The sequence below is a fragment of the Neofelis nebulosa genome, chromosome 3 (assembly GCF_028018385.1).
Source record: "Neofelis nebulosa isolate mNeoNeb1 chromosome 3, mNeoNeb1.pri, whole genome shotgun sequence".
Taxonomy (NCBI): domain Eukaryota; kingdom Metazoa; phylum Chordata; class Mammalia; order Carnivora; family Felidae; genus Neofelis; species Neofelis nebulosa.
Window position 1 is genome coordinate 148,072,526 of NC_080784.1, and position 21,806 is coordinate 148,094,331.

Genomic DNA, 21,806 nt, shown 5'->3' on the forward strand with positions numbered 1-21,806 from the left:
CTTTACCCTAGTTTTATCTAACGTTAGCTCTATAAACAAGGAGGCTCTAAATGAGAATAAAAAGTAAAGTTAATTGAGAAGTTTTGGTAAATCCTCCAGTGGAATTCCTCCCAGAACATGAGAAAGTGAACGAATGACGCTAAAGTGAGTAACAAATGTTTCTCAGAGGGAGGTAGTATCCAGTTCTTTAACAAATCAGCGGATAGATCATTAAACAAATTTTGGCGATAGATCATGGTAGGAATTTCCCCGAGCTGCTATAACAAAGTACCACAAACTGGGTGGCTTAAACAACAGAAATTTATTGTCTCATAGTTCTAGAGGCTGGAAGTCTGAAACCAAGGTGTCACCAGGGCCATATTCTCTCTTAAATCTGTAGTGGAGAATCTTTCCTTACCTCTTCTAGCTTCTGCTGTGTATCAGTGATTCCGGGCACTCCTTGGCTTGCAGGTGAATCACTCCAATCTCTATAATCAGATGGCTCTCTTCTCCCTGTGTGTCTTTACCTTGTCTTCCTTCTGTGAGTGTTTGTGTCCAAATTTCCCCTTTTTATAAAGACACTGGTCATACTGGATAAAGGGCACATCCTGTTCCAGCATGACCTCATTTTACCCAATTACACCTGCAACAACCCATTTCCAAATAGGTCACATTCTAAGGTACTGGGAGTGGAAACTTCAACATATGAATTTGTAGCGGGGGGGGAGGGTGGGGTGGGAACACAATTCAACCCATAACAAGGAGAAAGGCTAACTCATAGCCAGAGGACTAACCAACAACTTTCGGACACCTGGGTGGCTCAGTCAACTAAGCATCCACTTCGGCTCAGGTCATGATCTTGCAGTCCGAGAGTACGCGTCGGGCTCTGTGCCAACAGCTTGGAGCCTGGAGCCTGCTTTGGATTCTGTGTCTCCCTCTCTTTTTCTGCCCCTCTCCTGCTCATGCTCTGTCTCTCTCTCTTTCTCTCTCTCAAAATAAATAAACAAACAAACAAACCCTAAAAAAAATAAAAGGAAAGAACTAACAAGAACCTTGATAATTTTGTGTATTCTGTTTTCTTTCAGTCCTGAGTCAATAAAAATTGGGGGTTTAACTGGGCTCTTGGGTATTCGTCACTGGTTAGAGAGCTGTTTGGAGGCTGGGTAGGTTCATTGGAAGCGTAGTTCTATTCCAGAGATGGTTTGGCATATGGAGCTCACCAGGGGTAAAGACTGTGGTAATGTGTGGGTGAGCCAGCAGGAGAGGTAGACAAGTCCAGACACAAGTTGAAAAGAACCTTTCTACTCTGGACTCACTTCCCAGCGCATTGCAGAAAGCAGTTCCTACTGGACCCAGGGAAAGCGCCTTCTCAATAGAATGTGACCTTCTCCTTCCAGAGTCACAGATTTATGAATTTTCCTGTTGGTTTCTTTATTTTCATCTCTCTAGTTGCTCGGAGGAAAATCAGGATAATTCTGACAGTAGAACTTTCAACTTAAGGCCTTTTATTGCTCCTGGGTTTGTGGTTTTGGGTATTACTCATACATTTACATCCACAAAGTAACCTTGAGTTGTTGAAATGTGGTCATTAATTAATCAAGTAATCTAAGTAAAACCTTCCCTGTTAGGCATTTCTTGTATCATTTTTCCAGTGAGTTTGAAACTGGGTTTCCAATAATTTCTGATCATGAAGGATCCTCTGGCTTAGGACTCACAGTAGAAAAGTTCATGGAAAGCCTAGGGTGTTAACTTCTTTCCTGGCTGTATTCCAGTTGGTTTTAAATCACTCTGCTTGCTTTGGCTTTCCCGCATTACCTCTTTATGTGGGTGTTACAGGAACCTTCCACTAGTGTCCAGTAAAACTCACCCCTTCCCTCTCAGTCTTGCTACAAAAGGTTGGAAAAAAAAAAAACAAAACCTGGTGGTACCCTTACCTTAAAAGTCAGGCCAAAGGATAGACAGAGGTAACAAAGAGGGGAAGCTGGGAGTGGTCATCATTTTTCACACTTAACTGTTTGTGAGGGACAATCAGAAAAGAGCTCTATGGAGGGAATGGCTCTTTATGGAGTGAGCCCTTTGGAGGAAATATGAGTCCCATGAGAATTTGAAGTTCACCTAGAGGTTTAAGAAAGGATTAGCAATTCATGTGTGCTACCAGCCAAAGGCAGAAAGGAAGTTATTCTTGTGTTGTGGGTGGTCAAATGTCCATGGAGCTATGAGATTATCTGACAGAGGTAAATAGCAGTGAAGAAGAACAAAGAAGGGATTTTTTTTTCTTTTTTCTAAGCATACAGCTGTACTACTAAGTCATCCAGGTTAGCACTGAGCACTTAGGGGGATGTTCAGATGTAGAGAGCACCACACACTCTCATAGTATCTCTTCATTAAAAAAGTATTTTTATCCCCCATTTTTTAATTATGAAAATAATAATACATGCACATTGAAGAATAATCAGACTGTATGGAAACAAATTAAGGAACTGAAAAAATATATATACTATAGACCTTCTACCACAATTATTTTCATTATTACATATTATCTTCTACTTTTTGTCTAACGCATTCATTTTCCTTGAGTTGCAATCTGCTTAAAATTAAATCATAAACATTTTCCCATGTCACAGTCTTTATCATTATCATTTTACACCACAATATACTAGTTCATTGTATTATGTATGTTAAACCATTTTCCTATGGTGGGATATTGGGAAACATGTACTTTTATGGGTAACTTGAATTATAGTCTTCGTAGATGGTGTTTTGCTTCATTGCATTTGGGGCGAATACATTTTCCAGGAACCATATTGGGTTCATTAGACATAAGAATTTGATACCAGCACCTGAATTTAATAAAAAGTGAGAATTACCCAGTACCTGTACCACCAGCCATTTGTAGGAGATGAGTATTAGAATGTTGATAACATGGAATTGGTACTCTAAAAAAGAAAGAAAGAAAGAAAGAAAGAAAGAAAGAAAGAAAGAAAGAAAGAAAGAAAGAAAGAAAGAAAGAAAGAAAGAAAGAAAGAAAGAAAAAGAAAGAAAAAAGGAATGAAAAGTACTCTCTGGGTGTCAAAGAAAGTCAAAGAGAATTTTGAGGCATTAGCAGAGAGATTAGTGACTATAATAATGTATTTCTGTGTTCTGGATAAGAAGGCATTCGGCATGGTCTGCCCAAAATGAAGCCAGAATTCCAAGTAGAAATGCAATAACGTTAAGAAAACTTTTCTTGGCATTATAAGCTCACACATGTACTTTTATATGCTACAAAGTTGAAAAAAAAGTTAAAATTCTGAAGTATTGAGGCCACAGCTATAAAAAATTAAGGTTTTAAACTAGATTTATGAAAGTAAGAAAATATATGTTATGGTATGCTAAATGCTACTCTAACTACTGCTTTTTCACGCTGGCAAATGTTCTGCTTCTGCCAATGTGAACAATTATTTTTGCTGGCCCAAAACAGTTCAAACAAAAACAGAAGTCAGCCACCATTTCTTAACATAGTAAAGTTGAAAATTTCAAACATTTAATGGAAATTATTTTCACATTTATTTCATTGGTATTCAAAGGAAGTAGTAGGAATTCCATAAGAGTTTGTGTTTATGACAAAAGTAAATTGCTAATGTAAAGTTATTTGGAGGTTAGAAGTATGGTAAATGGAGATGATTTAGAAAGAAACAAGAGTATCTATTTTAAAAACATTATTATTAGCTTCTTCCTTCTTTGACCCTCACAGACTATGTAAGAGTCTGAAAAAGACACGGTGAGTGGACTACCAAATATTCATTCTTTTTTCATGTTTAACAGAAACCAAATTCCTCAGTGAGTTCCACAGGTTCAGCTAAAATACTTTCCCAGACTTGCTTACAGTTTGGAGTAGCTACATGACATTTTCGGCTGATGAAATAATTGACAAAAATGCTAGATTCAACTCCTTTACTCTTCTTTCCTTCTTGGTCTTGCCTGGAAGACAGGTAGTTAGGTTGAAAGTAACATCCAACTTGGGACACCCCACAGCAAGGATGAGGAATTAGCTATATAATGAGAATGAGGAATGAAAAGGAAGTGGGATCCAGGGACACTGATGACACCATGGAACTAACCACTGGGCTGCTTGTCTCTGCACTTCTTTTTATGTGAGGCAAATTATGTGAGGCTCTATGGTTAAGCCACTGGCATCAGTTTTTTGCTACATACAGTACACACAAATGCTAAATGAGGCAGAGCCCTTGATATAGCCTCTTTTTGTATCTTGTACTTCTATTTACAAAGTGTCTGCTATGATAATAATGTGTTTAATGATTTTTGTCCTCAAATCTTCTGAGCTACTAACTACATTAATGACTTAACATTTGTAAAGCATCCTCTCTTGTTCATCATTGTATTTAATGCCTACAAGTATCTGACATGCCATGTGAACTTAATAAATTATATTTCCAGGTAATTTGGAAAGCTGTTTTGACTCCAAAATACACACGCATGCGCACACACACACACACACACACACACGCCCATCTTTACATAAATACATGGATGCATAAACATTCTATATATTTATGTTATGTGTTTTAAAATACTTGTATTGCTTTGAAGTACTCAGATATTAAAGAATTATTCTATGAGAATAATTGTCACTATTTCTTTTCCAGTTAGGATTTGTGTATTACTGTAATAATGGACATTTATGTGTCTCATTGAATGCTAAGGTCTTAGGGAAGCATAAGAGAACTGATGTGGCTGAAAGGGAGATAAACAGTGACTTTGGATCTCCAGCTGCATTTGTCAGGCCACAAGCATTCTGTAAAAACAAAACAAAACAAACACGCAGGATTTTAAACTCAAGTAACTTTTGGAAATACAGCATGTTACACCGTCTTTATCCTGGTGATTCATGGGTCCATTAAAGTTGCCTACAGTAGAAAAAACTGTTTAACTCTGTGTAATCTGGAATTTTCCAATCTTATGTGATCATCAAGCCCTTCTATTCAAGTTACACCTATTAATAATGCTCAGGGAAGATACTTCTGTGACACATACTCTGAAAAACCCTACAATTCAGTGACCAGAAACCTGAAAAATCATCGCTATTACATGGTATTGATCTACATTAGTTAGTGTAACTAGATAGTAATGAGAAATAAAACATATGACTTTTGGAAAAGAGTAGAAAAATGAAGACTTTTTGCAGAAGACAGAAATACCTAGTTTACCATAAAGGTGAGGCATTTATTTTGTTCCCTATTTTAGCTCCAGTGGCCAGAGTAACACGTAAGTGTTACTTGTTGGTGGAAGGAAGGCTTGGTGGAAGGAAGGATTGATGGAGAGATAAGGGATCTCATGGGATCCAGTATTCTAGAGAAACATCCTGAGAAAGTTGCCTAACAGGTATGGTTTGATAACCTTTCTGAAGACTTGAATGTGCCTCACATACTGCTTTTTCTCCAAATTGTCATTGTTTAAAACTTTTGAGTTTTACTCTAATGATAGAAAATATGTGGACTTGATATCTATCAATCAGAATTTTCTCAACATAGTACTCCAGGCAACTACTACCAGCTGATTAGCATAAGGAAGAGAGCGAAAACCATCTCTAACATAACAATTTCCATCTCTAACATAAGGCTTAATATTATTTTTTTCCTGCTTAAATAATTTATACTTATCTCATAATCATTAGTCTCATGTCCCTAGCATTATCTGAAGATGAATTATTTACTTTTTTCTCTCAGATGCTATTGTGATTGTTTTAAAATGACCACAAATTCTTTGATGTTTCTCTTCAATAGATGGAAACTAATTCCTTGTCTACTAAGTGTGGGCTGGAGTAGATTTAGTGAATCTCTTCTAATGAAAAGAATTTAATGGAAGTGACATGTGAAACTTTGAAGACTAGATATAAAAAATACTGTGACTACCTGCTAGTTTTTTCCCCTCCTCTATCTCTATTTCTTGTTTTCTCTCTCTCAGATAATTCAGTGTGGAGGAAGCTAGCATCCAGGCTAGAACCCCGTGTGGTGAGGAACTGAGACCTCAGTCACCAACAGCCATATGAGTGAGCAATCTGGAAGTGGTACCTTCAGCCCCAGTCGGGCCATCAGATGAAACTGCAGTGTCTGCCAGTACCCTAACTACAACCTTATGAGAGTCTCTGAGCCAGCGCCACCCAGGTGAGGAACTTCTGAATTCCTGACCCATAGAAACTAAATAATACATGATTACTATTTAAACCACTAAGTTTGGGGATAATATTTAAAATATAAATGGATAACTAATTCAACAATTTTAGGAACTTTTTTTAATGTTTATTTTTGGGAGAGAGAGAGACAGAGTGAAAGTGGGAAAGGGGCAGGGAGAGAGGGAGACACAGAATCTGAAGTAGGCTCTAGGTTCTGAGCTGTCAGCACAGAGCCCCACTTGGGACTCAAACTCACAAACTGCAAGACCATGACCTGAGCCAAAGTCAGATGCTTAAACAACTGAACCACCTAGGTGCTCCAACAATTTTAAGAACTTTTAAAGAAATAGGACTCATTTACAGCCCCTTTAAAATCCCACCCTCCTCTACTCCCAATTTTATTACTTTGGTATGGCCAAATTAACTAGTTATCCACCAATTCCTGTTTGTTTGTTTGTTTGTTTGTTTGTTTGTCTGTTTGTTTGTTTGTTTTTTCTAAAGCAGGAGTAAGAAAACTGTTTAAAAAGGCCAGATAGTAAATACTTTAGGCCTTGTGGGCCATGTGGTCTTTGTCACAACTACTCAACTCTTGCAGCATGAAAGCAGCTGTAGACAATACTTACATGAATGAGTATGGCTGTTTTCTAATAAAAGTTTATTTGTGGACACTGAAATTTGAATTTCACAGAATCTTCACATCATGAAGTATTATTCTAATTTTGATTTTTTTCCCCAACCATTTTATTTTTTATTTTTATTTTTTAACGTTTTATTTATTTTTGAGACAGAGACAGAGCATGAACGGGGGAGGGGCAGAGAGAGAGGGAGACACAGAATCGGAAGCAGGCTCCAGGCTCCGAGCCATCAGCCCAGAGCCCCACGCGGGGCTCGAACTCGCAGACCGCGAGATCGTGACCTGAGCTGAAGTCGGACGCCTAACCGACTGAGCCGCCCAGGCGCCCCTCCCCAACCATTTTAAAATGTAAAAATCTTTCTTAGCTTGTAGGTCACTTAAAACCAGGCAGTGGGCCAGATTTGGCCCACAGGTATAGTTTGCTGATTCCTGTATTAAGTTAATAGAATTCTTGATATTTAACTGTCATGAATGCCCAAAAATAAAGACATATTTCAGGCAATAGCCATGTGACCACATTATGGTTAATGGGATGTAGGTGGAAAGGGTATGTGCAAATTCTGAGTCATGCTATTAAAGAGAAGTAGTGGACTCCCCCACCCTCACCACCCCCTTTATTCCCCTTTCTCACTGGCCAAAGTGAAGATCATCCTGGACCATGTAGATGACAGAAATGTCCTTGGGGTGGTGGAACAAACAGAGCCAGAATTCCTAGTTTTGGATCGTGTGCAGTCATACTTTTATAAGGGTAAGAAATAGACTACAATCATGTTTAAACCTGTCTGGTTTTAGATCCCTCTTCACACGTCACCAAATGTGAGCTCTAACTGATTCAGCTGGTTAGTGGTTAGCTACCATCTCTTAATGTAATGCCAGGTTGACATTGTGTTGTACTTTCAAGAATCACTGCAGACAGTGGTTAACAGCTATATGTGGAGTTAAAAAAATAATTCTTGGTTACTTATCAAGTCAGAATAGTCTGGACATAGGATAGCTTTGACTTTATTAAAAAACCAGAATTTCTAAAAAATGGCAGGTATTTGCCTTTTCTTCTGATTGTTGATTTCCTGCAATTTGGAAGTGAACAAATGTGCTTTTGTATCCATTTTCTCCCACCTCTATCATACTTATGGCCAAGAGTGGAATATGGTTAATTGAGAGACACATAAACAATACACTCTTTATAATATCTGAGGAAGAATTAATTCATAGTGTCCTTTGTGGAGCTTATTTATATAAATGAATGGGTTTAAAATCTCCCACCCCCACCCCCCAAAGTATCCCATGGTCCTATGGATCTTCTCATTCATATAACTAGAAGAAAATGTAATCATAATAGATATACCTATCTTCTGAGCACTTTTTATTTTCCACACCAGAACATGGGGGTCCCAGGGTGTGAACAACAGTGAAAAAGAATCCCACAGTCAAAGTCTGGAAAGCACTATGAGAATCATCAGCCATCACTTGGCAGCATCAGAGCATCAGGCATTGTCCAAACACAATTGTTTGAGTTCTTGTGCTGACACACAGTGTTTCCCATTCATCTCTCCCCCTTTCTCTCCCTCTTTCTCTCCCCGCCAAAAACCCAACTCGCTTTAAATAGGCACCCTCTTCCAAGTCCTGGCTGTTAGTGTCCCCAAGAGATTTCAGGGAGATGCAGCCCTGGCTGAGGGTTAGAGCCAGAGGCCAGCCAGTGAAGGGAACAATGTCTGGGTTTTGAGAACAGCTGGAGCTTCAGAGGGAGAAAAGCAGCTTGGCGAATGAGGAAAGAATGTACTTGTCACTTCGGGGGCAAGAAACTTCGATTTCTCTCCTGCTTCTGCCAGCAAGTGTTTATTGGAAAGGAGAGTGGTGGTGATGGGCAGGTGACTTTCAGTTAGGATTTTATGGAATTTTTCATGTTTATTTTACCTTTTCAAAGAGCAGATAGATGTACAAATCCCACAGTATAACTATTCTGAATTCTGCTTGTGTTTTTATTGGATAAAGGAGTGTTGTTCCTCAGAGCTATTTTTACGGATGCCGCCCCTGGCCCATTTTGAAACTCTGCTTGCTTTCCTTGTATGTGAGCTAATATTTGTTATAGGGATTTTGGAGAAAAGTAGTAGAGGGTATTCAATGGAAGGTGAAGGACGAAGGGAGGAGAAATCCTGTTCTGAGAACATGAGCTGAATTTACAGATGGGGGAATTGGATGGGCCTTGTCAGACAAAATAGGGATGTTTTAGCTGACACCAAGGTGAGCTTATAAAAAGTTTGATGAAGTTGGGGGGAAATAAAGTTTTTAAGATGTCATATTCTTTGGTCATGTCTTGAGTTCTCTGATTTTCTTAGATTCTTCTGGAAAAGGATAGAACAACAGAGACTATTTTCCCACTCTGAATTCCTTTTGTTAGACTTGGAAAGTTTGATCTGATTTTAAGTATCCCTTATAAAATGAACAAGGAGTTCAATATTAATATTCAAAAAGTAAGAATTGTTACCATTTAAAGGTCTCTTATCTCCTTTTCTCCATTTCCCCCAATTTTTTTGTCTACTTCAGGATTCTTCTTTTAATTGTACCTGTTCTTGTGTTTTTTTTTTAATTTTTCTTTAGTTGGAGAATAAATATATCTAAAAGTTAAAATAGGGAATGAGACTTTATTGCAAGAATGTAAGGGACCAACTATATAGTCACTCTGGGTCTCCAAATTTCCCCAACTAGAATTAGTACTTCTGAGAGAAAAATAATATGTTGTGGTCTATTTGTCAGTAACCACAGTGAATTTCCTGACCTGGCAAGGTTCATGCAAGCCACTTCAGAGGCGTGGCCTCCTCCACATCAAACTGTGTGGTAACTTAGCCTTTAACTTGGACACTCTTGTCTGAGGCCAAAGTACCAGGTTTCATTCAGCATATATGGTGTGAATCACAGCAACTGTTTGCAAAAGGTATCTCTTAGAAGGGGCTTGTGAGCAAAACAGGAACTTAGAATTTCATAGACTCCTTCCCAGCACAAGAATAGTCAGTGAACTCCAGGGACTATCCTGGGAGCAACATCTATCACAGTTCTTTATTCACCAGCATCAAGAGCATCTCCAAAGGGTTGACATATTTTTGTTGTTGTTGTTTTTTAATTTTTAAATATTTATTTATTTACTTGTCTATTTATTTTTAAATTTTAATTCCAGTATAGTTAACAGACTTTATTATATTAGTTTCAGGTTTGTAATATAGTGACTCAACAATTCTATAAATCACCCAGTGCTTATCATGGTCAGTGTACTCTTTTTAACGTTTATTTGTCTTTGAGAGACTGAGAAAGAGGACAAGCGGGGGTGAGGGGGGTGGGGCAGAGAGAGAGAAGGAGACACAGTATCCAAAGCAGGCTCCAGTCTCTAAGCTGTGAGCACAGAACCCAACGCGGGGCTCAAACCCACAAACCATGAGATCATGACCTGATCCGAACTTGGATGCTTAACCAACTGAGCCACCCAGGCACCCCATAATAAGTGTACTCTTAATCCCCATCACCTATTTCACCCATCCCTCCACTCACTTACCCTCTGGCAACCATCAGTTTGTTCTCTATAGTTAAGAGTCTGTTTCTTGGTTTGTCTCTCTCTGTCTCTTTTTTATATTTGATTATTTCTTAAATTTCACATATGAGTGAAATCATATGGTATTTGTCTTTGACTGACTTATGTTGTTTAACATTATACTCTCTGGCTCCATCCATGTTGTTGTAAATGGCAAGATTTCATTCTTTTTTATGGCTGAGTAATATTCCATTGTATGTATACACACATACATACCACATACATGCCACATCTTTAGCCATTCGTCTATTGATGGACACTTGGGCTGCTCCCATATCTTGGCTATTGTAAATAATGCTGCAATAAACATAGGAGTGTATGTACCCCTTTGAATTAGTGTTTTGTATTTTTGGGGAGTGCAATTGCTGGATCACAAGGTAGTTCTATTTTTAATCTCTTGAGGAACTTTTTTCCATACTTCTTTCCACAGTGGCTGTACCAGTTTGTATTCCCACCAACAGTACACAGTGTTCCTTTTCCTTCACATCCTTGCCAACACTTATTATTTCTTGTGTTTTTGATTTGAGTCATTCTGACAGATGTAAGGTAGTTTTATTGTAGCTTTGGTTTGCATTTCCCTGATGATGAGTGATGTTGAGCATCTTTTCATGTGTCTGTTAGCCATGTGTATGTTTTCTTTGGAGAAATGTCTGTTCATGTTTTCTGTCAGTTTTTTTTATTGGATTATTTGGGGGGTTTTGGTATTGAGTTTTGTATGTTCTTTATATATTTTGGATACCAACCCTTTATAGGACACATTGTTTGCAAATATCTTCTCCCATCCATAGGTTGTCTTTTAGTTTTGTTGATGTTTGCTATGCAGAAGACTTTTTTTGATGTATTCCCAATAGTTTATTTTTGCTTTTATTTCCCTTGCCTCAGGAGACATATCTAGAAAGATGTTGCTATGGCTGATATCAGAGAAATTGCTGCTTGTGCTTTCTTATAGGATTTTATGGTTTTATGTCTCACATTTAAGTCTTTAATCCATTTTGAGTTTATTTTTGTGTATTTAATATTTAGGGGTGCTTGGGTGGCTCAGTCAGTTAAGTGTCTGACTTTGGCTCAGGTCATGATCTCACTGTTCATGAGTTCAACCGCCACGTCGGGCTCTGTGCTGACAGCTCAGAGCCTAGAACCTGCTTCAGATTCTCTGCTTCAGATTCTGTGTCTCCCTTTATCTCTGCCCCTTTCCCTGCTCATGCTCTGTCTCTCTCAAAAATAAATAAATATTAAAATTAAAAAAAAAACCATATTTCTTAAGGGGCTATTTTTAATAGATTTCCTAATTTGGGCATATTATTCTCAATATTTTAAAGGCTTGCATGTTTAAGACTAAAGAACAGCTATATAGGGGAGCCTGGATGGTTCAGTTGGTTTAGCATCCAACTCTTGATTTCAGCTTAGGTCATGATCTCATAGTTACTGAGATCAAGCCCCATGTCAGACTCTGCGCCTAAAGCACAGAGCCTGTTTGGGATTCTCTCTCTCCCTCTCTCTCTCTCTCTTTCTTTCAAAATAAATAAACACTAAAAAAAGAACAACTATACATAAAATGTCCATACTACCCAAAGCAATCTGTAGATTCAATGCAATCCCTATCAAAATACCAACAGCATTTTTTACAGAACAAATAATACTAAAATTTGTATGGAACCACAAAAGACACTGAATAACCAAAACAAATTTTGAGAAAGAGGAGCAAAGCTGGAGATATCACAATCCCAGGTTTGAAGATATACTACAATAATAACCAAAACAGTATGGTATTGTCACTGGCACAACACATAGATCCATGGAACAGAATAAGAGCCCAGAAATAAATCCATGCCTACATGGTCAATTAGTCTATGACAAAAGAGGCAAGAATATACATTGAGGAAAAGACAGTCTTTTCAATAAATGGTGCTGGAAACACTGGGCAGCTACATGCAAAAGAATGAAACTGGACCTGTTTCTCACACCACACATTAAAATAAACTCAAAATGGATTAAAGACTTAAATGTATGACCTGAAACTATAAAACTCCTAGAAGGAAACATAGGTAGTAATCTGTTCTGCTTTTTTTTCTAGATAAGTCTCCTCAGGCCAAGGAAACAAAAGCAAAAATAAACTACTGGGACTACACCAAAATAAAAAGCTTTTGCACAGTGAAGGAAACCATCAACAAAATTAAAAAGTAAGCTACTGAATGGGAGATGATATTTGCAAATGATATATCTGATAAGGATATAAAGAACTTATGAAAAGAACCAATAAATAGATAGATAGTTAACTTCTACAACTAAAAAAATCCAATTAAAAAATGGGCAGGGCTCATTATACTTCAATTTTTAAAAAATGGGCAGAGGACCTGAATAGGTATTTTTCCAAAGAAGATATACAGATGGCCAATAGACACATGAAAAGATGCTCAACATCATTAATCATCAGGGAAATGCAAATCAAAACCATGATATCACCCAATACCTGTCAGAATGGCTAGAATAAGAAAGACAAAAGAGAAGTGTTGGCAAGGGGGTGGAGAAAAGGGAACCCTCTCATGCACTATTGGTGGGAATGTAAATTGATGCAGCCACTGTAGAAAATAGAATGGAAGCTCCTCAAAAAAGTAAAAATAGGAATACCATATGCTCCACTAGTTCTACTACTGGGTATTTACCCAAAGAAAATAAAACACTAAATCAAAAAGATATATGCACCCCTGTGTTTACCGTAGCATTATTTACAGTAGCCAAGAGATGGAAGCAACCCAAGTGTCCACCAATAGAAGAATGCATAAAGAAGATGTGGTATATATATACAAAGGAATATTGTTCAGCATAAAAACGAATGAAATCTTACCATTTGTAACAACATGAGTGGATCTAGAAGGTATTATGCTAAGAGAAATAAAAGAAAGACAAGGACTATGTAATTTCACTTACGTGTGGAATCTGAAAAACAAAACAAAGCATAGCAGACACATAAATACAGAAAACAAATTGATGGTTGCCAGAGGGGAGGAGGTTGGGAGGAAGGGAAAAATGCATAAGGAAGAGTAAAAGGTACAGGCTTCCAGTTATGAAATGAATAAGTCATGGGAAGAAAAGGTACAGCATAGGAGGGGATATAGTCAGTGGTGTTGTAATGGCATTGGATGGTAACAGATGGTAGCTAGACTTGTGTTGAGAATAGCATAAGGTATAGACTTTTGAACGATTATGTTGGACACCTGAAACTAACATAGCCTTGTGTGTCAACTACATTTTAATTTAAAAAAAAAAAGGAAACATTATCTGGGTATATCAAGTGGTCAACATACCAAGTCTGGGCTTTTCTAGATCTCTGGTTTACCATTTACCATAGCCTTTATTTTTTGGCCGAGGTATTCAGTTTTGTTAACGCTTGAATTGCCTGCCATCAGGGAAACTAAACATAGCTTAGTAAATCTACCAAAGTTTTGTGTATAACAACATGGATTAACCACATGGGTTGCAGGAGACAGACCGCTCGATTAGACCTTGGCTTTGCTTTTTACTGGATTTTGATCTTGATCAAGTTATCTGAACTCTGCATCTGTGTCATCATCTGAAAATGAGGGTAATAAGTGCCTCCTATGTTACTATTGTAATGAAATAATGTGAGTAAAATGTGAGGTATGAATGAAATGATGCTTGTTAAGCACTTCACCCATTCCTGGCAATACTTAAAGGCTCAGTAAGTATTAGATGTTGATAGTGATGTTATGTTGTGGATTTTCATCATTTTATTATTATCATGGCTGGTTTTATCATACGAGGCAAAAAGTTAATATAATGAATTTATAATAAAACATAGTATAGTACCTGGAATACTTGAGTTACCTCTCAATAGTACTTCATTTATTGGTTTAAAGATAATTTAAATATAGAAACCAGTAGTTAGAAAGCTGTCTGATTAATAAGGATAAAAGATTAGTTTATGGACAAATTGAAACAAGTTTTTTTGTTTGTTTTGTTTTGCTTTTAGCTGGTATCAACTCATATTAAGAGAGTAACTTCTGGTTATCTCTGCTGATAGAATGATGATTGGCCACTAAATTTACTGTTGATTAATTCTTTTGATTGAGGTGAATTCACATAACATAAAATTAACCATTTTAAAGTATATAATTTATTGGCACTTACTACATTCATAATGTTGTGGAAACACTTCCTCCTAGTAGTTACAAAACATGTTTTTATCACCCCAAACAAAATCTCATACCCATTAAGTAGTCACTTCTCACTTCCTGATCCCGCTAACCCAAGGCAACCACCAATCTACTTTTTGTCTTTTTGGATTTATTTACTTTAGATATTTCATGTAGATGGAGTCACATAATATGTGAGCTTTTATGTCTTTCACTTAGCCTAATATTTTTGAGGTTCATCCACACTGTAGCAATTATCAGTACTTAATTCCTTTTTATGGCTGAGTCATATTCTGTTGTGTATATAGGCAATATTTTGTTTATCCATTCATTTATTGGTGGCCTTTGATTACTTTTTACAAGTATAAAATTACTTAATAAATACAGCCCGGTAGAAAAATACTTTCAATATGGGCTTCCAAAAGGAAAATGTTAGGATCATGAGACATAAATGGTACATTTACCTAGCAACTGTTGACTCTCCAATGACGAGTACAGAATGTGACATGTGAATGAATTGAATAAACTTGCATGAATGATGATGTTAGAAACTGACTTACAGATGGAATCAGTGTTCCCCATTGCACCAACTCAACTGAAAGGCAGAGGGTAAGGGAGCTCACTGCTAGAGTCTATGCAGGTCAGCCATATGGGCACAGGGCACTATGGAGAAAGGCAAATCTGGAAGGGCAAACTGTGAAAGCCAACATATGGACCAAAAGTCACTCAGGTCAGAAAGGGGCAGGTGGCTGCACCTCTCATCTTATTCAGGGCCATAGAAGAATGAGTGATGAGTACCATACACAGATACCCATGCTCGTGCTTTCCTCCATTAAGCCTTACATTCTGGTTCTAATACAGGGAGTTAAAAAAGTAATATATAAAAATTAATGGTTTTGATTAGTATACAGTTACAATTTTGGAAACTGCTGAAATTTAAGGCCCACAGAGTGACGGTAATAAAGGTAAACTTGAAGAAAAATTGAGACTTGCCACACTATATATATCATATGCCCTAGATGGTGACTGCAAAGAAGCAAAATAAACTTCATAGAAACTGTGCCAGTTTAAGGAATCTGGGGAAAGATACTTGCTGAAAGAGCTCACCGCATGTTTGCAAACATAAATTAAATTTAAGACAAAATTTTCCTTGAATGTGGTAGTTGAAGAATGAAGCCTGGTTATGAGCATAATCAGAACACTTTCACCACCCAAAGCGCCATTTATTCTCAAGATTGTAATGAATTTATTCTGCTTCAGAATTGCTTTATGTCCCACATGCTGTAATTTTTTATCTGGGAGTAATTTCATGATGCTTTTATTTGGCTAGCATAATTTAAGATTTAAACATAAATGCTTATAGATAATTTTCAATAATAGTTTTGTGATTTATGGACTTGCCAGGAATTAGATGAGGTCTGTACACGCAGCAATTTGACATATTTTATTGAAGAATATATAAAATTAAGAGGTTGGGAGACAGAAACATACATGAGTAAAAGGGAAATAAGTTATATTGGGGGGGCAACTGGGTGACTCAGTCAGTGAAGCGTCCGATTCTTGATTTCAGCTGAGGTCATGATCTCACGGTTTGTGGGATCTAGCCCCACATCGGGCTCTGTGCTGGCAGCACAGACACTGCTTGGGATTCTCTCTCTCCCTCTGCCCCAACCCCCTCAAAATAAATAAATGCATTTAAAAAGATAAGTTATATTAGGAACAGCTAAATAAATGAATATAATTTAGCTTAAAGAGGGGGTATTTGAAGAAGAGTTATATGGAAAATGCTGACTAACTGGATCTTTCTCTTTGTTAAGGACATGGGATAATGAACTTAATGAATATAAGTGAAGGATATGAATACTGGATTCAAAAGGACTTGGGTTAGAGTCCCGCCTCCAAACACTTTCCTGCAGTCTATAACTTTGGACAGATTCCTTAAAACTTATCTGACTTTGGTTTTCTGATGTGAAAAATTTCAGATATAACAGTAATTATGAGGTTGTTGGGAGGATTAAATGAGCTCAGCTTTGCATCCTGATGCACAGTAAACATCCAGTAAATGTAAGCTATTTTTATTGCTCAGAGTCAAGGACATTTAAATACTGGACTAGATCATCAAAGGAATAGATTCTTCCCTTGAGAGCAGAGAGAATGTGAGAGGGTCTTCTCTGTCTGCAAGAAACATTCTTCTCCAGATGATCCATTTATGTGTTTTTCTAGTTCACAATCCTAGCAGGAACTATAAATAAGGAGCAGCTGTTGTAAAAATCCTTTTTCCTCTTTCATGTCGGCTTGCTATCTTTGGGAAGAAAGTTTTTGCTATTTAAACTCTACACTGGTCACTATGCTTGTGGGTTGAAATAGGGGCCTTACTGCTGATGGGGGTAAACCAAAGCTTCCAAGGGGGAGCCAGTGCCTGAGAGGTATGCTGCTATTGGTGCCCTGATCTTATTTCTCAGGCAAGCCTCCCCACTTCAGTTAGACAGGCCAAATCTGCCTGATCTTTTCTTCCAAGCCAAGGGTGACTACCCTGCAATGGCACGTGGCAAGTGGAAGGACCAAGGAACTGACATTCTCCAGGAGCAGTCTTCCCAAGTGACTGGTAGAGGTGGTGGGTGAATTCTTGAGCTCAGGTAAGAAAATTCTCTTTCACACTGTTTTCTCATAGGAGTTCACACCTGGCACCGAGTGGGATTCACTTTTATTTGCTGCTTCCTTTTCCTTTTCTCATTTCCCCCACTTTCCCTTTGGTGTTTTGGGGATTACCTGAATTACCTCAAATAAATTGCTTGCATTAAAAATCCTTGTTTCAGAGTCTGCTTTTGGGAGAGCCAAACTGAGGCAGGGTGTGAGTGGCTGTCTTTCATGATTTGTTGATTTATTTTTTCCAGCTTTATTGAGATACGGTCGGCACATAATTGTGTAAGTTTAAGGTGTACAAAGTGTTGATTTGATGCACACATATATTGTATCTTTTATGTTTTCAGAGCAGCGAACATCAAAATAGAGATTATGGGAGATTTGATGTGAATGGGAAAGGATGAGATTTATGGGGGAATTCACAAGAGGAGAGTCCATTTATTATAATTACAGACATCTTATTGAACACTAAGTGCCAGACACTGGGCTAAACCCTGCTAGCATAAGAGATGGGTGCTGTCCTGGAGAGAGTCACACTCTTCCAGGAAAGACACTCCTAGCAATTCATCAATAAATTCCAAGATGATTCATGACTTAAGAAAGCTGAGAGCAATGTGCAATGGGAGTACTGATGAGAGAGAAGCTTGGAAGGCTGATGAAGATGTACTCCAAATTCACAAAGGAAGTATATCTGTGGTAAAGGATGAATAGGACTTTGGTGGACCCAAGTTGAGAAGAGCCTTCTAGACAGAGAAAACAACCTGCATAATGTTTGAAGTTACATGGAGTGTTTGGGTGGACAGCTGGAGAAAAGTTCATCATGGGGTGGAAAAGAGGCAGGAGATAAGGCTGAGAGGACGTGAAACATCTGATTATAAAAAGTCTTGTCTCCTTCAACTGTAGAACAGATGATAGGAGGAGGAAGGTCTTGATGCATCAGAAAATGCAAGTGCAATGCCTTGTTCGTCACTTCCTTTTCTGCATGTCTCTGGTGCAAGGAGAAAAGGGAGAGGAGAAGACACTTAGGAGAGAGGCTGTGTATCTTCAGGTACATCCATCATTGATGATCACATGCCTGACACCATACTAGTTCTTTCCAAACCTTATCCCATTTCATCCTCACGGTAAGCCAGTGAGGGAGGACTGTTCAACTGTTTTGCTGGTGAAGACATTGAGGCTTAGAAGAGGTCTAGAAAATTGTAAGATTTGGAATCATGACTGTCTGCTTAAAAAGCCCTTAACCACTACATTATACTACTTCTCTTTTGGAAGAAACAAATGTGGAGTGGACAGCAGCTGCTGTGGTCACCTTTCCTGGATTGGGTGACAGCTAAGTGCACTGAGTTCTGCTTATGGAGCCACAAAAATCGGAAGAAACCAGAAGGAGCAGCCATCATGTTGGAAGTCATTTGTTTTGGTATTTACTTTGGTGAAGTCTCCAGAAGATATTTTGGACTTGGAGTACTTGCTTTTTCATCAGATTCATCCTTAGCAACTGCTAAAAGCATTCAACAGAGGACAAGAGAATAAAAAAATTACTTAATTCACACAGTGGCAATGCCAGCGCTCAAGTGACTATTGGCCTTTGGTGAACCATTTTCTTTAAGAGCCCTCGTATAGCACTATCATAATTCTGTAACACCTCAACGCTGATCTTTTCGTTTGTAAAAGGCTTAAGTAAACAAAATTATAGCTTTTCTGCTACACTCCCAGCATTTTTGAGTTACTTAGTGTTTTTGAACTTTAACATTTGTCTGAAGAACTCAGTTACTTGAATGAAAAAGTTTGTCATTGACCTGTCATTTAACACTTGAGAAAGTGGGGTCTAATTAGTGTGGCTTTTAAATTTTTTTCTACAAACGGAATTCTGAAATGTAGATAGATAAGAAATATAAAGTGGATCAGATGTTCTCATAAATAATGAAAACCAGACATTTGAATGGTTTGGAAAATTTTAATCACTGTACATTCTCATGCTACCCTGAAGAGGGAAGAGGTACAGAGACAATCTAGAAAATGTCAAAGTACCTTTTACACATGTAACTGAAGTCTTAACTAAAAAGCTCTGTTGGGGCACCTGGGTGGCTTAGTCAGTTAAGCATTGACTCTTGATTTCAGCTCAGGGTCATGGGATCGAGCCCTACGTCAGGCTCTGCACTGTCAGCCAACCTGCTTGGGATTCTCTCCCTCTCTCTCTGTCTCTCAGTCTCTCAAAATAAAGAAATGAATGAATGAATGAATGAATGAATAAAAGAAAAGCTCTGTAAATTGCAGAATAATCAATTATTAATCTTCTGCTAGACTGATAATCTTATTTTTATCAGAAGTCTCACAATAGTGCACTGTAAAAATTTTTTTCAAATAAAAAATTATTTGAAACAACCCATTTCTGTAATGCATTTTAAGAGACCCACATCATCAGATGCCCTAAAAACTGGCACACCACCATTATAAGATCATAGCATATGGGGACTTGGCATTTTGAACAGTGATTATTTCAGGTAGCAATCTTAAAATAAGCACTTAAGTCATTTTTTGCATCAACTACTAGACCCCTGTCTTTCTTTTAGAACTGGCACAATGTTTACTCTGTATCAGAATCCCAGTGATCTTTGAGAATCAACCTGAAAATGTTAACTTGCTGCTTCTGATGATGGTTGATGGTTATTCCTCTTTAGACTGAAGAGGGAAAAATCTAATGCATTCATCTAAAAACTTTATTTGCTATGGGAATTTGCTTTGGCTAATGCAATGTTTAAGACCTGCTGGTTCACTCAAAGGTCAAGGAACATTTATGTAAGGAATCTTCAATAACATTCTTTCAGCTTGGCGAGCAGAGAATACCCTGATGCCAGTTTTCCCCTCTTTTGAGTATTAAATTTGTGTATGTCTGCATCTAAATTCCTACCAAAGAGTGAAATTGTTTTCAAAATATGCAGATAACATCATGTCAAGTTAGAGCATTGTTTTAATTTTATTTCCTTTTCAGTGATTTTCCTTGTTGGTTTATCAAAAGCACTACTTTGAAACATTGATCATAACCAAAGCCTGCATTGTGAAAATATCTTTTACCAAACAGGTCGGTTTGCATTAAAGATGCTTCCTAAGGGGATGTTTACCTGCATTTCCCAAAGTATGTTCCGCAAACCTCTAATTCTGAACACTGGCTATGAGGATGGTAACAGTTGTTCAGTGAAAGTGTTCTTTCTGTGATTAAATAAATTCGAGTGATTCTGGGAATGTGGTGACACAACTTCCTTTCTTCCACTTTCAATTTGAAACTACTTGACTCTCCTCAGCCATGTATCTATTGAGCCTGAGGACCTGGGGGTGCGGGGGAGGCTTTAGGCACCGTTGGGTCCTTTGGTGAGGAGTGGTCCAGGGCTTCCTTGGATTAGAGGGTACTTTGTAAGCACTTTGAAACCCAAGGCACCTAATCCTGGGAAATTCTCCACCTCCGTTTCAGATGAGTGTCCCCCTCCCTAACTGTCCACAGATCAGGAGAGAGCTGAAAGACTAAGTGGCATCTACCCTGCCATTCAGGGTAGGAGACGACAGGGAAGTTCTGCAGGACTGGTACGCTGGGTTTTCATCACATGCCCCAGGTCCTGAGAATATTTTGCCTATCACTGCCCTTTATGCTTTCTCAACAATAAAATCCAAGTTCCAAAGAAGCTACAAAAAAAGATAGCAGCCCAGCCGAGAGGGTCCAGCCACCCAAGAGAGAAGGAACAAGTTGAGCTATCAGAACGTATGTCACAGAAATACAGAAATAGAAGTGCTGGGGACAAGATTACGGTTCAAGATGGCGACGCAGGAGGCTCCCGGGCTCATGTCTTCTTCCCACGGACAAACCCAGTCTGCAGCTACATACGGCACAAAGTCTTCAGAGAAAAACTGTCCGAGCAACTCCTGTGCATCTGGTGAGCGAGAGAAGTCCTACTTTGAAGCAGGTAGGAGAGGCTGGGACACAACCTTGCCATAAGCCCTGTTCCCAGTGCCGTGACCCGCAATTGGGAGGGAACTCAAAACCCCGAGCTTCCCCTGGAGAGTTTGAACCCCACACCAGGCATATCAACTTTTAAGACCTGAGAGACAATCCCCCAAAACATCTAGCTTTGAAAAATAACAGGGCTCATCTCAGTGGGGCCCCCAAGGCTGTGAGGATCTAAGAAAAAAAAGCTTAAAGGGTTTGCACCCTTGGACTTACTTGCCTGGGGGTTCAGTGCAGAGGTGGCAGATAGACATGCTCAGACTTTGTGTGAATGAGGCTCATTTGCCGATTTCAAAGCCTGGGTCTGAGGGACAGGCATCTAATTCCGCACACATCTAGGGGCCTGCTGGCTGGTGAGTACCCTCTTCACACTCTCCCTCTGCCTCCCTCTGGCCAGCAGGCGGTGCCTTTTCTTTCTTTTCTCTTCCCCCACCCCCCACCCCCAACCCCTGCAGGCACCATCTACATGCTTGCCTTGTGTCTCATTCTGATTGGCAGGTGCCATCTTCTGTTGTACCCCTTTTCCCCCAGGAGGCACCACTTATATGTTCTCCCTCTGCCTGATTCCAGCCAGTGGGCACCATCTTGGTGCCCTCCCTCTGTTGCACTGCAGAGCATCACTATCTCCTGGAGGGGAGCTGTTGCACGTG

The 21,806-nt window shown here is 38.7% G+C and overlaps 1 protein-coding gene across 1 annotated transcript in view; it reads left to right on the forward strand.

Moving 5' to 3' along the window:
• Positions 1-20,398, forward strand: part of LOC131507479 (cytochrome c oxidase assembly protein COX18, mitochondrial) — an 84,000-nt gene extending 63,602 nt beyond the window's left edge. Inside the window, exons 10-15 of the transcript XR_009259514.1 lie at positions 5,224-5,361; positions 5,944-6,143; positions 9,985-10,042; positions 12,440-12,545; positions 17,038-17,155; positions 17,510-20,398. The gene's annotated coding sequence lies outside the window, so the exon portion shown is untranslated. The remainder of the gene's footprint in view (positions 1-5,223; positions 5,362-5,943; positions 6,144-9,984; positions 10,043-12,439; positions 12,546-17,037; positions 17,156-17,509) is intronic.
• Positions 20,399-21,806: the final 1,408 nt, after the last annotated feature.